The sequence below is a fragment of the Orcinus orca genome, chromosome 6 (genome assembly GCF_937001465.1).
Source record: "Orcinus orca chromosome 6, mOrcOrc1.1, whole genome shotgun sequence".
In the NCBI taxonomy this organism is placed as follows: domain Eukaryota; kingdom Metazoa; phylum Chordata; class Mammalia; order Artiodactyla; family Delphinidae; genus Orcinus; species Orcinus orca.
In genome coordinates, this window is record NC_064564.1 from 66,240,533 (window position 1) to 66,255,487 (window position 14,955).

General features: G+C 39.4%; 1 protein-coding gene across 1 annotated transcript in view; it reads left to right on the forward strand.

Moving 5' to 3' along the window:
• Positions 1-355: 355 nt before the first annotated feature.
• The window catches only part of GLIS3 (GLIS family zinc finger 3), a 375,244-nt gene continuing 360,644 nt past the window's right edge, over positions 356-14,955 (forward strand). Inside the window, exon 1 of the mRNA XM_049711314.1 lies at positions 356-392. The gene's annotated coding sequence lies outside the window, so the exon portion shown is untranslated. The remainder of the gene's footprint in view (positions 393-14,955) is intronic.

The window sequence follows — 14,955 nt, forward strand, 5'->3', positions numbered from 1 at the left end:
AGGAGATTACTAATGGACAGTCAGTTTTCACTGGGAGAAACTACTTGCAGTGTATCTGTTATTTGGTTTGGGCACTGAATAACCTTGGTGGACTAGGCAGTCCTACACCCCTGTCAGTGCCCAGCTTACTCTTAGCTTAATATATACAGCTAAGAGGCTGTATATATTAAGGGTTGGAGCTGAGCCATTACTCCAGAAAAGAAAGCTCACTGATAGTAAGAAAGACAGATGCAAATACAAGACTTTCCAAGTAAATAAGAAAATATATATTCATATGGATTTATTCCAAGCCTGAATGTGATTCATTTTGGGTTCACATATATTTTTTTTCGCAGATCCTAACATTTGGAGACAGAGCTAAACTTCAGTATTCAGAAACCCTTAAATACAAGGTACTTGATATAAAAGAAGCATTTTATGAAAAATAAATATTTAGCAAATCTGTTAATTTTTGGAATTTAAAAAAAAAACAACAAAAACTCTTTGGTCATTATTTCCTCAAATACAAGCAAAAGAAAGATTTCTCAACCTTTGATTGTTGACTTCTCTTTAAATGACTTATAAAATTTTATTCTTTAGAAGCCAGCCCTCTCCAGTCATTTAATCTTTCAGCCAATTGACATTTGGGCATTTGTTCTATGTGTGGTACTGTAGTTCCAAATTACACTTGTTGAAAATCTGCAGAGTCTAAACACTGTAGACCCAGTTTTAAGCTTAATCTATGTTAAAAGAAAAAGAGTTCAAACCATCTTAGTCAGATTCCTTCCATATGACTGCTTTTGTCATAAATTTTTATGTCATGTGATAACTTATCAATACATTAAAGGCCACACTGGATGATGTAAGCAGTTCTTGTCTCAGATAGCTAAAGATAAATTATTTAAAGCAATCAACCAGCAAGAATCTTTCCTTATTCCAAATTTTGAAGTCTGCATCTGATTTTCAAATTAAGTGGATGAGGTTTATTCCATCTGTGTTTCTTTCCTTTTCCTTTTTTTTAACACTAAAAATGGAAGCCTGAAGACAGCTTTTAAGGTGAAGAACAGAATGCAATAGGTTAAATTTTAACCTAATTTCTCTCTAAGCAGCTTCTATGGAATCTTTATTACTAGGCTTGGGCACAACACATTTCATTTTTGAAGGCTTAACTTAAGCTATTCCCGAAACTCTTTTAGTGAATAAAAAGAACTCTTTTATCTCCATACTGTTTTGGTGAATATTGTACATATATATATGTGTGTATATATACATATACATATACATATATATATACATATATATAGTCATGTTCATCCCTACAGAATTGAATTATAATAAATACCCCTTCGATGATGGAAAGTCATAGCATTTCAGGAGTGAATGTCTGGTATGCTAAATATGACTTACAGATGATGCTAATGTAAGTGTGTTCACCATGTACGTGGCGGTGATAAATCTTATTCTTAGATAAAAGCTTCATTACTCTCATATGACTCCGTGTGTGTGATCTGTATGTGCTAAGTATCATGAACACAGTTCTAGGTATGTGATTTCTTAAGTAATTATTAATTGATCAGCTCATTTTTCTACCTTATTGTGTTCCCTGCCTGACTCTGTGTGTGATCCCCAGTTATAAGAGGTTCATGGTTTTTACTTAGTGTTTATAGTGGAAGCCTTTGGAATGTTCCCACTTATATGAATTTAGGTAGTTACTAGTAAAACACACACCCTGAACATACAGATGTTGGGTAGAACATAGGCACTTTTCTGAAGATTTTGCAGAGTGGGGAAAGGAGTTCCACTGTATGTTTTAGTCCTGAATGAGATTTTCCTGTGTTGTGGTTAGAGCATTGTGTTGACTGTATCCAGTGCTTGATCTTTGGGATGTTGTATTGTGTATATACTTGGAGAACAAGACATGCATGCCCCTAGGTGATTATCTGAAAGACTTTAATACACTGTACATGGCATATTGAGTCAGAGGTTTCTTATCAGGCTGGGAGGGTCCTCTAACCCTGGCTCCCATGCCTTGGTTGCATCCTCACATGTGGTGTTGCAAAACTGATCTGTTGACTAGTCCAGTTTCCCTCAACCTAGCCAGACAAACTTACTTGGTCTTCCTGGCAGGAGACTCCCTCAGGCCTGCTGCCACCCCTCTGTTCAAAAGAGTGGCCCTTATAATAATTTCACTGTTGATCATCTTTACTACTTTTAGGATTCCACTTGAAACTCATATCTTCTAGAAAGTTTCTCCAGTTAGGTTTAACTCATCCTGAACACTTATCCTTATTTTATCATTTCAGCCTTTTTGAAGGCTAGAATCACATCCACTACTATTATTATTTTCTCCATGTGTTTCAGGAAAGTTACTATATCAGTGATTCACTGCTTTTTGTAGAATCAGAGCCACTTGGGGATAGCTGGATTTTAAAAAATCCTCTGGTTGTACATGTGAAGTTCTCTTTTGTCGTACGTATGAAGATACTGTTAAATTAGCATTCTGTGAATATTCACCAATTGCTGATTATATACCTAGGACTTATTTTAAGTTTTTATTTTGAAATAATTTAAGACTTAACAGAAAAGTTGCAAGAGCAGTACAAAGAATTTCCTTATATTCTTTACTCAGAATTCTCAAATGTTAACTTTTTACAGTATTTGCTCCATTATTCCCTCTCTGTTTTTTTTTTTCTGAACCATTTAGAGTACGTTGCAGACATGGTGCCCCTTTGCTCCTAAATTCTTTAATGTGTGCTTCCTAAAAAGAAGAAAATTCTTTTAGGTAATTGCAGTACAGTTATCAAAATCAGGAAATTAATATTGATCCATACTATTACCTAATATATAGACCTTAGTAATTTTGCCAATTAACCCAGTGTCCTTTATAGCAAAGGAAAATCCTGGATCACACATAAGTGGCATCCGTGAGACTAGCACCCAGATCTTTCAGCTCATTCTCCCATGTTCCTTTTGTCTCTTCTGAGGCCACCATGGAGTTATCTGAAAGCCTTGGTAAACTGCTTAGGGCTTTCAAAGCTGTTTAGTAACTTCCAGAATCTGGGGCTAGTAATGATGTTATTTTTTAAAGGTCAGTGAATGACAAGAAATCTTGTCATGCTTTCCTTGTGTATGCCAAGCTGTAGAGGTCTCATTTATGAGATTGAAACTCAGAGAACTACCAGTAGGCAATGTTTGACAGCAGCAGAACCTTGACCAACAATTAACTAGGGTTGGAATGTACAGACAGAACCATCAGCTTTCTCCTCCTTCCTCATTGAAGATGGTGGTGATGATCTTTGACCCCATAGGAAAAAATATCAGAATACCGTGAGGTTAAGTTTAAATAGCTCATCACTTATAAATTAAATAATGTATATCTTCCTACGTTGCTACCATGATTTTCATCTTCTAAATTCTAAATAAATTAAAATAAATAAATCCAATTAATCCAAATCTTATAAACCAGTGAGAGAATCTGTATTAAACAGAATGATGTTTCAGTGATTAGGCCTAACTAGGGTCCAAGGCTTATGTCTATTTCCATAGAGTTTCTTGCTTAATTTACCATAAGGCATCCCAACATGGTCTTCAGCATTAAAGAGAACATAGTAAAGCAGCATATGAGCTGGAAAGGAATTTGACACTGTTCAGAGGTTTGAAGGATAATTACAACACCCATAAAACCAGAAAATGATACATAAATCTTTTATAAAGTAAAAACGTTGGCTTATTTCTCAAAATGTTTCTATTACTTAGTACTCTGAATATCAGATCCTTTGTTCAGTACATAATGTTCAGAATAAATTGGTAGACATGAACTAAAGATCCTTTAAACAACTCACTTTTTTCGCATTTCAATTTTATTCCTCTATTCAGGCATGGTGACATTCATTTAGTGACTTTGTTGTGGGAACATTTCTTTGCATATAATATACAGAATTGTTCAAATGTAGTCTGTTTTGGGTCATTATCCATTTCTTCGAGTTTCTTGGATGGAACAAATAGAGTCCAGTTAACAGCCTCAAGTAAAAAATATCTGAAAGACATGACTTCTCTTATATATATATAATTAGGAAAGAAACCCTTCATTTTCAGATATACTTTAGACAGTCATTTACAACAGAGAGCTGGTCTGAAGCTTTGGCAAGGAAGAGAGGAGAAAGAAAAAGAGAGAGAGGGAGAGAGGAGAAAGAGAACAATTAGTCTGACTTGCTTGCTGTGTTTAACCTTTGCTATCAAGGAGGGAGGGAAAGATTACATTTAACCAGGCCAGTTATGTTATCTCTACACAATAGGAACAGACTTCAAACTGGAGCCCAAGACCAACGTGCTCTTCCTGTTGTTCTGCGCCTCCTCGCTGCTGGCGCTTGAGAGTGTGTTCTCATCAGCACCCTTAGAGATAATGACCATGCTTGGCCATTGCAGAGGAGTAACCAGACCAAAAGTGGCATCTTGAAAAACAGCACTTTGAAAGCAACCTAGGACTTAAAGAAAAGGATAAAATAGCCATATGCGTGATAAAAATCAGCCACTGCATCTGTTAGAAAATAAGTGTTTTTCTTGGGATTGGAGAAAAGTATACGAAAGGTGGTCCATGCAGTGAAAGGAACACAAATGTACTATGGGCTCAGACAATCCCAACTTCAACTTCAGATTCCAGTGGTGCTACTTTTACTAGCAACATGACCCACCTTGAATACATAATCCCTCTGATCTTCACTTTATGCATCAGGAAAATCTTAACAATTCAGCAAGCATATATTGGGCACCTACTGTGTACCAGCACTTTGTCAAGCACTGAGGTTCATGGATGAATAAGATGCTGCTCCTCTCCTCAGGAAGCTCAGAACCTACGAGACTCACAGAGTCACGAGGTATATGAGAGCATACATGAAATAACTTAGCAGAATGTCTAGCACATAGTTAGGGCTTAACGTATTTTTTTTCCTTTCCAGTTTGTCCTCTCAGCTTTCCATGAAAATGGGGAAATCCAAAGATCTCCCAAGAATTTAGCAATTTTAGTCAATTATTCCCATTACCTCCCACATAAAACCTCTTATTAGCAGATGTCATAATTTGGAATTTGATGCATACCAGTTAGAGGCATATTTCCATGGAATGCATACTTTTGTGGTACTAAACTGAGCCAGCAAACAAGAGCTCCTATTCCAGCTTTGCATCACTGTTTGCTCTTGGGTGATTCACTTCACCTTGGGAGTCATTTGGTTCAGTGTTAAAATGAGTATTGTGAATTAGTTAAGCCTTGTCTTTTATTGATTGATTGATTGCTGCATTGGGTCTTCATTGCTGCGCGTGGGCTTGCTCTAGTTGCGGTGAGTGGGGGCTATTCGCTGTGGTGTGCCTGCTTCTTATTGTGGTGGCTTCTCTTGTTGTGGAGCATGGGCTTCAGTAGTTGTGGCATGCGGGCTCAGTAGTTGTGGCTTGCGGGCCTAGTTGCTCTGTGGCATGTGGGATCTTCCAAGACCAGGGATCAAACCCATGTCCCCTGCACTGGCAGGCAGATTCTTAACCATTGCACCACCAGGGAAGTCCTAGGCCTGGTCTTTATCCTTTCAGATCCAACGTTAATAGGTTTACTTCTGATTTTCCACCTGAATCAATGTTACCTGCATTTTTGCCTTTCTTATATCCACCTTCCTCTTCCCCCACCCTCAAAGCCTTGTTGGAGTTGCTATGAACAGGAACGCTGCTTGGTTTCAACCTTTTTTGTTTGTAAATAAATCACAGTTTTTAAATTCATTTTTCCTTTTTAAAAATATTTATTCATTGGCTGCATTGGGTCTTAGTTGTGGCACGCAGGGTCTGTTGTTGCAGTGTGCAGGCTCTTTGTTGTGGTGCACGGGCTTCTCTCTAGTTGTGGCATGCAGGCTCCAGTGTACACGGGCTCTCTAGTTGTGACGCCCCGGCTTAGTTGCCCTGCGGCATGTGGGATCTTAGTTCCCCAACCAGGGATCGAACCAGCGTCCCCTGCATTGCACGACAGATTCTCAACCACTGGACCGCCAGGGAAGTCCCTGGTTTCAACCTTGATTCAGTTGATTTTATCATTTCTTTCCTCTCATATCTGGTTTTGGGGCAAATTGAGGAGGAAAAAGAAGAGGAGGTAAGACATGGCTGTCTCCACTTCTTAAACTACAGGTAACTCTTGGGTTCTCTGTTTCATGCTGAGAACACAAGAGGTTAAAGTCCCTCTGATTCCCTAATGTCTTCACCAGTGTTACTGCTTTCACTTGTAGCCATTGAAACCCTTAGGCTAACTTGTAGAATACCAAAAATCATAAATGGTCAGAACTGGAAGAGGTTTTAGTTGGCTGTTTTTTTGTTGTTTTTTGTGGGGGGGGTTTGTGGTACGCGGGCCTCTCACTGTTGTGGCCTCTCCTGCTGCGGGGCACAGGCTCCGGACGCGCAGACTCAGCGGCCATGGCTCACGGGCCCAGCCGCTCCGCGGCATGTGGGATCCTCCCGGACCGGGGCACAAACCCGTGTCCCCTGCATCGGCAGGCGGACTCTCAACCACTGCGCCACCAGGGAAGCCCTAGTTGACTGTTTTGCATGTATAAAACTGAAGTTCTGGAAGGAGAAGGAACCTTTTCAAGGATGTGCTGTTGGTTAGCACTCAGGTCAGAACTAGACCTCACATCTCTAGTGCAGCTCTCTTTCACTCTGCCATTGCTGTAAGAATAGTTATTTTTATGATTTATTCTCCACGTCACCTCTTAGGCAACCAAACATCATGAGGCTCTTTTTTGGTAAAGATTTTCTTGGGCCCCATCTTCATTCTACTGTGGTCTCTCTTTACCTTATGGGGTTCTCCCCACTGTCTCCTTGGCTGAAGCTTTCCTTTCTACTCTTTGATGTATTCAGAGCCGTTCTAGAAATAGATCTGAGATGCTCCTAGTCACCCATAACCTTCTATATCTATTCCTATAAACATATTAATCATGGCTAACAGTTTTTGAATGCTTGATATGAACAACACACTGTGTCAAGTACTTTCCATTAGAGCAACTTTGTGATGTGCTATTGTTTTCTCCATTTTCCAGAGGGGAAATGGAAGTATAGAGAAATTCCGTATTTTATTTGGGGTTCCGAGTCTGTAAGCATTAGTTTCGGGATTTGAAGCCAAGTGGTTTCACTCCAGAGTCTGTGTCTTTAAATATTGTGGCTTCCCACCTTGCTTCTTCCTGCTCACCCCATCCCACCCCAAAGATACTTTATCTTCCACTTTTGCAGATTCCTTTTTGCCTACAGCCCTAAACATTGGAGATTCTCAGAGTTCTATTCTTTTTCCTATTCTCCATTCCCTATATATGTGATCCTTGGGCAATCTCACCTGCATTGAAGACTCTAGGCTTATTCATAGCCCCAGGACCTGATTCTGCCCCATTTCCAGGTTCTCCCTTACAAATGCCTATGTAGTTCTATCTGGATTTCTACACAGGCACCTCATACTCAACTTGTTCAAAACTGTGTGGCATCTTAGGTGACTGGAGTGATTGCCCTTCAGGCATCTGCCTGGAGGGGGAGATATTTTGAAAGCCTCCCAGGTTCTGCTACAGTGAAACTCTAGGTGTAGCTCTATGTCATAATGTGTAGGTCTAGATGTTAGAAAATATTTTTTATAAACATTTACCTATAAACAAATAAATTAGAAAACCTTTTATTTTCCCTATGGAAAAGGATGTAGTTTTATAAAGTATAGGATGATTTTTTTTTTCTTTTTTGCCTTGGATATTCAAGTAGGTGTTTATATAAAAAGGAACTCTGCCGAGATGACGTTGGAAATGGCTTCCTCAACATGTTTGAGGACCCCTCCAGCCTCCATTGTCCTGTATCCATGGAGCCTCAAAGGCAGAGGTGCTCTAGAGCCTCTCACAGTGTGGATGAGACACAGCCCATGAGAGTTTCCACAAGTTCCAGTAACCCAGTGTATCAAACCATAGTGTGATACCTTGAAAGGGAAACCAAGAGCAAAATTCAGAATTATCTGTCTTCACTCCCCTTCCCTACTTCTAGTCTCCAGCTGCTCTGCTATCTTTGGTTTAAGTGGCACTATTTTTTGCCAAGATTAAGCATCTTTTTATTTCTTTTAAGTCTGGTTTGTGCCTTGCTTGGGAGTGTTCATCTGGATTTTCCTCTCTTCCTCCCTGATCCATAAATTTTTGTTCTTAAATAGCCCTCTCACCTAATACAGTATTATTTGCCTCCCAATATTGTTTATTCCATGCTTATAGGATGTTCTTTGCCATCTAATTTTAGATCCTACGTAATGCCCTTCTTTGGATAAAAGCCATAGTTAAGATGTCACTTCCTATAAATCAGTTTTGGTGAAGATGAAGGCAGCTGTGGACAGGGGAGGAGGGCACAGGAACTCATGAAGTCTGACTCTTTCAAAGTCGACTTAATCCTCCCTCTTATCCCAGCTGTCTTTGTGCTGCTCTTTGGAGGGTGGATGGACCTCTTTAACAAGAAAGAATGAGATTTTGCATTGTTGGACTTTGTCACAACAACAAAAGCCCTGGAAAATTCCAATTAATTAGCAAGCCGTGGGCTAATGAAAGAATAAAACTGAAAGAGAAATGCTCTAAGCTTTCGAGAGGAGTGTGCATGTGAGGACAATGCTGATTTCAAATATTTGGGGCTGTTTGTATAATTTTCCCAAGGTTTACCTTCCTGAAATTGAAAGAGATAAGATGAGAGACAAGAGCAAGGATTTGTCAGAGTCAGGACGTAATAACACTGTTAGCTTTTCAGGACACTAAATGACCGACCATCATTTGAAGAAGTCAGTTAAATGTGGGCTCACACAATCAGGGAAATTAAAACCAGAATATAGACCCTTTGTACGTTTGGGTTTAGAGGAAAACATGGCAACTGGCCTGGCATAAAGTAAATTATGAAGTAAGGTTGAAGTTAATTATTATGAAGGACCAGGAAATCACTGTATCATTGTGTCCTTGAATGAGGGAGTGCTTGCAACCAGTGTGGCTGCTAGAAATGTATAGTGATGGAAAACACTGAAGTTATTCATTTGTAGCTTTTTATTGAATGGTAATAATAATGATGATGATGATGATGCAGTAGTAGTAATAAAACTACAACAAAACTGCTACCACAGCTAACATATATTAAGCATTTAATGTGTACTAGGCACTATTCTAAGCATATTTAATCTTCTCAGCAAGCTTACTAGACAGTAGATATTATGTGACTCATGTCTTTATTACCTCCATTTTATACTTAAGAATATTGAGACTAAAATATTAAGTGGCTGACCCACATATATAAGTGACAAGCCAAGATCCGAATCTGTGCAGTCTAATAATTTTAGTGTCCATATTCGAAACCACCACTTCCACCTACCTGTGATATGGTTTTACTACATAGACCTACTAGATAGGCTAGATATTGCCAGGCTGGACAAGGAGGCAGAACCTCTGGGGCTCTATTTCCAGTTTGGTCACTAGTTTTTCCCAGGGACCAAGTCATTCAGTTATCATTTCTATTCTCCAGTGTGTTCATCTATAAAATGAAATTGTTGTAGTAGATGATAGCTGAGGTGTTTTCCACTTCTAAAATTCTGAGGATTAAGAAAATGATGTGTTTTAGATACAGGGTACATGAAATGGTCATTTCTGAAGTGTGTGTGTGTGTATGTGTGTGTATGTGTGTGTACGTGCTCAGACATAAAAAAATGAGATATCAGCTCTGGATTCAGGTAGATCTCTCTACTTGTGTGACTCTCCTGTATGACTTGGGACTGATTGCTTTATCTCTGTGAACTTTAGTTTCTTTTCTTCTGTTGGAGATGATGATACTATGTGTCCAGAGTGCCTAGAATAATGCCCAGGCATTGTTGGTACTTCTCCTGCCTGTCCTCATGTAGATGGTCTGAGGGTTGAGTAGAAGATACCCCACTTAGGGAGCTGGGTCCAGAGAAGTTGGTTCAGCCAAAAGGGTCATTTTCCTGAATAGGTGGCTGGGTAGGTATTTTTACATGATGGATCTGTTGGTAATTGACCTCATAGGTGAGAATAATTCAGACCTGGAATCACCAAGCTGTTGGCAGTTTCACTGTTAGACTTTTTTTTGTGAATTACATCACTTTCCTTTCACTGTTCTTCCTTGGGCAGTTATTTCATCTGCACATATTCTTCAGATAGCAGTGTTCTTCAGACTCCTTGAAAGGATGTTGCTTAGCAGTCATACTGGGTCGAATAGTGTCCCTCTCAAATTCATGCCTGCCTGGAATCTCAGAATGTGACCTCATTTAGAAATTGGGTTTTGTAGTTGTAATCAAGTTAAAAGATGATTTCATACTGGATTAGGGTGGAGCCTAATCCAAAAACTGGATCTTTATAAAAAGAGGGAAATTTGGACATGGATACCAAGATGAGAATGCCATGTGAAAACAGAAGACACAGGGAGAACATGGTGTGATGACAAAGGTAGAGACTGGAGTGGTGTGTCTACAAGGCAAGGAATGTCAAGGATTGATTATTGGCAACCACCAGAATCTAGAAAGAAGAGAGATCCTCCAATAGAGCCTTCAGAGAGAGCATGACCCCATCAACACCTTGATTTAGGACTTTTAGTCTCCAGAGCTTTGAGAGAATACATTTCTGTCATTTAAAGCCACTCAGTTTGTGGTACATTTGTTATGGCAGCCCTAGGAAACTATTACAGCAAGTAAGGTACCTGTTACTACTAATAATCAGGGCTGCTTGAGAGGGAGAAAGACACATAGACACTGACTAAGTGGGGAAAGAAAATACAATGCATCCACAAAGGCGTGATTTGGAAGCCATTTATTGTCATCCTGGCTTCTCTGCACAGTGTAAGTAAAAGCTCTTTTTACTCGTATTGTCCAGGGTCAGAACAAGTGTCATGGAAATGATGAAACAAAACACTTGACAAAGATTGGATTTTTAGTAGGCTAACATTTTTTTTAATTTGACTTTCATAAAACCAATATACTATAAACTACAGTGATTACCAATGAGATACTGAAGTGTTGGCCACTCGGTGAATATTAAGAGAAGTGCTGCTACATGGTTTGTCAATTAATTTGAATATTTTTTGAAGTTACCTGCATGCTTCCAGAGGTTGAAAAATGGTTAGTATTTCAGAAACATTTACTTGGCTATAGAATAGATTGGAAAGTGCAGTGTTCCTTAGAATCAGGTTATCAGTTGTAATTTGGGACTCAATCTTGAAATTGTAATAAGAAAAATAAATCTTAGTTACCTAAAAGGCAAGGACTTTGCAGAAAACAACACGATAATAAGACAAAACTGTCAAATAGGCTGGGGCTATGTGGATTCAGTTTGTTTCCAAAAAGCTCGTGAATTCTGTCATCAGGCAGTGAGGCCCGTATCACATGTCACTTTACTTTGTTTTTAACATGTGGCTAAAGCTATGCCAGACCTGCTGCTGTGTGGGAGATGTACTTTCTGACAAAATAAGGCATTTTCCTGGCATCAGGCCCCTTCGGAATTTTTACTGGTATGCATAAATCCAGCAAGTTTGCATTTCCCACACATATCCAATGTAGTCACACTTGGCTTTCTGGATTTGTGGTGGTCTCAAAGCCCGTCAGTGCCAACCTGGTCATTTCCTCATCACTATTGGGACTTACTCTGAAGAAATGAAACCAGGTGTTCATTCATCCATTATTCAAAAATTATCTCCCATCTTCCGTGCCTGATGTGAGGAAGAAATGGAGGAGGCAAAATAATCCAATTTTGAAAGAACTGAAAATGTTTTGTAGAGTAGAAATGAAAGTATTTCTAGTAGGCTATCTCCTTTTCCTCTTTCCCCTTATCCGTCCTGATAATGAAGTGCACTGGGAAAGTTCATTTATATTATTTCGTGTTCAAAGTGATGATGATGACAGTGATGACATTAATATTAATTCTTGGTTGTTCATTATCGGCTGAATTTAAGTACTATATAAATAAACAAATCTCAGGACATGAGTCTGAGCTTTTCTAAGCAACTTTTTAAAATAATTAATTAATTAATTTATGGCTGCATTGGGTCTTCGTTGCTGCACGTGGGCTTTCTCTAGTTGCAGTGTGCAGGCTTTTCATTGTGGTGGCTTCTCTTGTTGTGGAGCACGGGCTCTAGGTGCATGGGCTCAGCAGTTGTGGCTCGTGGGCTCTAGAGCACAGGCTCAATAGTTGTGGTGCATGGGCTTAGTTGCTCCACGGCATGTGGGATCTTCCCAGACCAGGACTTCAACCCGTGTCCCCTGCATTGGCAGGCAGATTCTTAACCACTGCACCACCAGGGAAGCCCTAAGCTACTTTTTGAAATCTTATTAGGTTGCCCTTTTAATTCCTGGTTCTCTTCTCCTGAACGTTTTGATATTTCATTCTCAATCACAAGAGCCATCCGCGAAACAATATGGACCTCCAAGCACAAATTCATTATCTCTGATGGAAAAGTAACTAAAAGAACCTTCTCCAGCATTAAGAGTCCATGATATGTTATCTTTGCATAGATAGGATAGAACATGATCATCCATGTTGAAAGAAGGGGCTGAAAGAAGGCAGATTGTACAAAGCAACAGAAAAATCCCCAGTGTTTCACATACAATCTTGGGAAATGCCTCATTTACTTTATTCATTCAACACACATTTGTTGACCATGTGTCATACATGAGACTAAGGACTAGAGCTGCCAACTCAAGTGAGACACAGGCCCTGTTTTCTAGGAGCTATAGTCTAAAGTCAAAAGATTGGCAAGTCATCTCCAAATTTGTCTGATGCCATGCTCCCCTTTGCAAAGTACATTTCATTCAGCCTGGTTTTCTTTTCCTTTCTCCAGCATGCCAAGCTGGATCCGCGTTTAGGTCTTTGTACTTGCAGCTTCCTCTGCCCAGGACTCTGCCCGTGTTGTTGTATGGCTAGTTTCACCATTTGTGTCTCAGCTTATGAGCCGTCTCTTTCACAGGCCTTCCTGCCATTCAGTCCAAAGTAACACCCTCACCCCCTGCCCATGCTTCTTAAGTCCATCTACCTGTTTTCTGTGTTTCATGGCACTTATCCTTGTTTGAAATTATCTTGTTCATTTATTCATTCACTTGTTCTATTGTGTACCTCCTCACCAGTAGAATGTACACTTTATGAAAAAGCAGATCTTACTTGTCTCGTTTACCATTTTGTTGAATGAGTGGATGAATGAATGAATGGATAACTGTAATACACTATAATGCAGTCTGTAATGGAAGCATTAACAAAGTGCTATAGGAAATTAAGGAAAAGAGTGACAACTTCCATGTCTGAGCAGGTTGGGGATGGCTCCACAGAGAAGATATGTGAGCTGGACCAGGAAGGCAGGAGAGAGTGTATCAGAAGGCACTATTTCTCTTAGGTAGATGAAGCCCTTCCTTCCTCATTCTGACCCTCCTCAATTGATGATTCACTGATAGAGTTGACTTAATACCTGATGGGATAAGCCCAGTAATTGTGACCCTTGCCCTCTCTGGATGCATGTATCAGGGAAGTAAAGAACACGTTTCCTGAAAACTTCTCTTTCATGCTATGAGAAGTTGCTAAAAGCTTGTCTGTCCAATAAAGAGAACTTGGGATGTAATGGTTAAAAGGAGCTTATGAAACATAAGTAGGCATTCTTGACAACATAAAAATAGAAGCTTAAAAGATGCATCATTTTTGGAAAGTTAAAAAAGAATTTTTTCCCCTACTGTAAGAAAATATGTGTGGATGAAGCATGTGTTTTAAACTATAGAATAACATTTGCATATTACTTCAGGGTACTGCAACCATGGCAATTCAGAGTTTTGTCGTTCCTGATAGACTGCTTGCAATATATACATCCATTAACAGGATTATCACTTGAAGAGACAATCGTATTTTTACTGAAAAGGTTTTTTGAGGATAAAATTTATTGATATTTAATGAAGCATGAAGCTTCTAAATGAACCATGAAAGCAATAGCTAAACTAATTAACTGCACACAAAGGCTCCCAGCATACATATGTGATGTGGGCTGTGTGCTTATCAATTGTGCCTGGTTACACTGACATCCTGGATAACATGCTCCTTATATGTGCTTTGTGGAGCAACAGTAAATCCTTCTGTAATGCATGCAATAAAAGAGGAAATAACTGTTTAGGTTTCCTGCAAATGCGGATGGGATATTTAAGTCAAGCATTGCAGGGTTTATAGGTTATAATTTAGCGGAGTTAAGACTAGTAATAACAACATATTATTTCCACACACTTGATTTAAGCCTCTATCTATGCTGTTTCATTGAATGATAAATTGTTCCCTGGTTCTAAAAATACACATCTTCCTCCCTCCCCTTTCCCCTCTAAAGAAAGACCAAGGATGCTAAATAACATGAGGTGAACATTTCATTGTGCAACAGGGATTCTTGTGGGCTTTTTTCAACTGCATGTGAAAACATACCCTGTTGGAGGGCTGTAATTTTAAAAAGAGAGCAAACCACTCTGGCTTTGGCGGTCATTGCAAGTTGCACCAATTTGGGAGGCAAATGACTTACCCTAACGGAGCTGTTCACATTGACCTTTATCAGTGACCATCTTCCTTTTTAATCCAGTGGCTACCTACTCAGCCATAGACACCTACTCTCTGCCTCATTATCACAGAGTTTAGCTCTCAATGAGTACCTTATAATTTCCTCATGCACCTTTCTGAAATGATATTCGTATACTAATAAAGGAGTCTGACAGATCATTAAGACCCATAATAATCGTGCATACTAATGCTATAGAGGCAGGCACTCTAAAGGACATTGGAGCATTGAACTTGAGTGTGCATCAGAATCCCCCAGAAGGCCTGTGAAAATGCCAGTAGCTAGGCCCTACTGATTCAGTAGGTATGGGGTGGGGCCTAGAACTTGCATTTCTAACAAGTCCTCAGGTGATGCTGATGCTGTTCGTTCAGGCACGACACTTTGAGAACCATT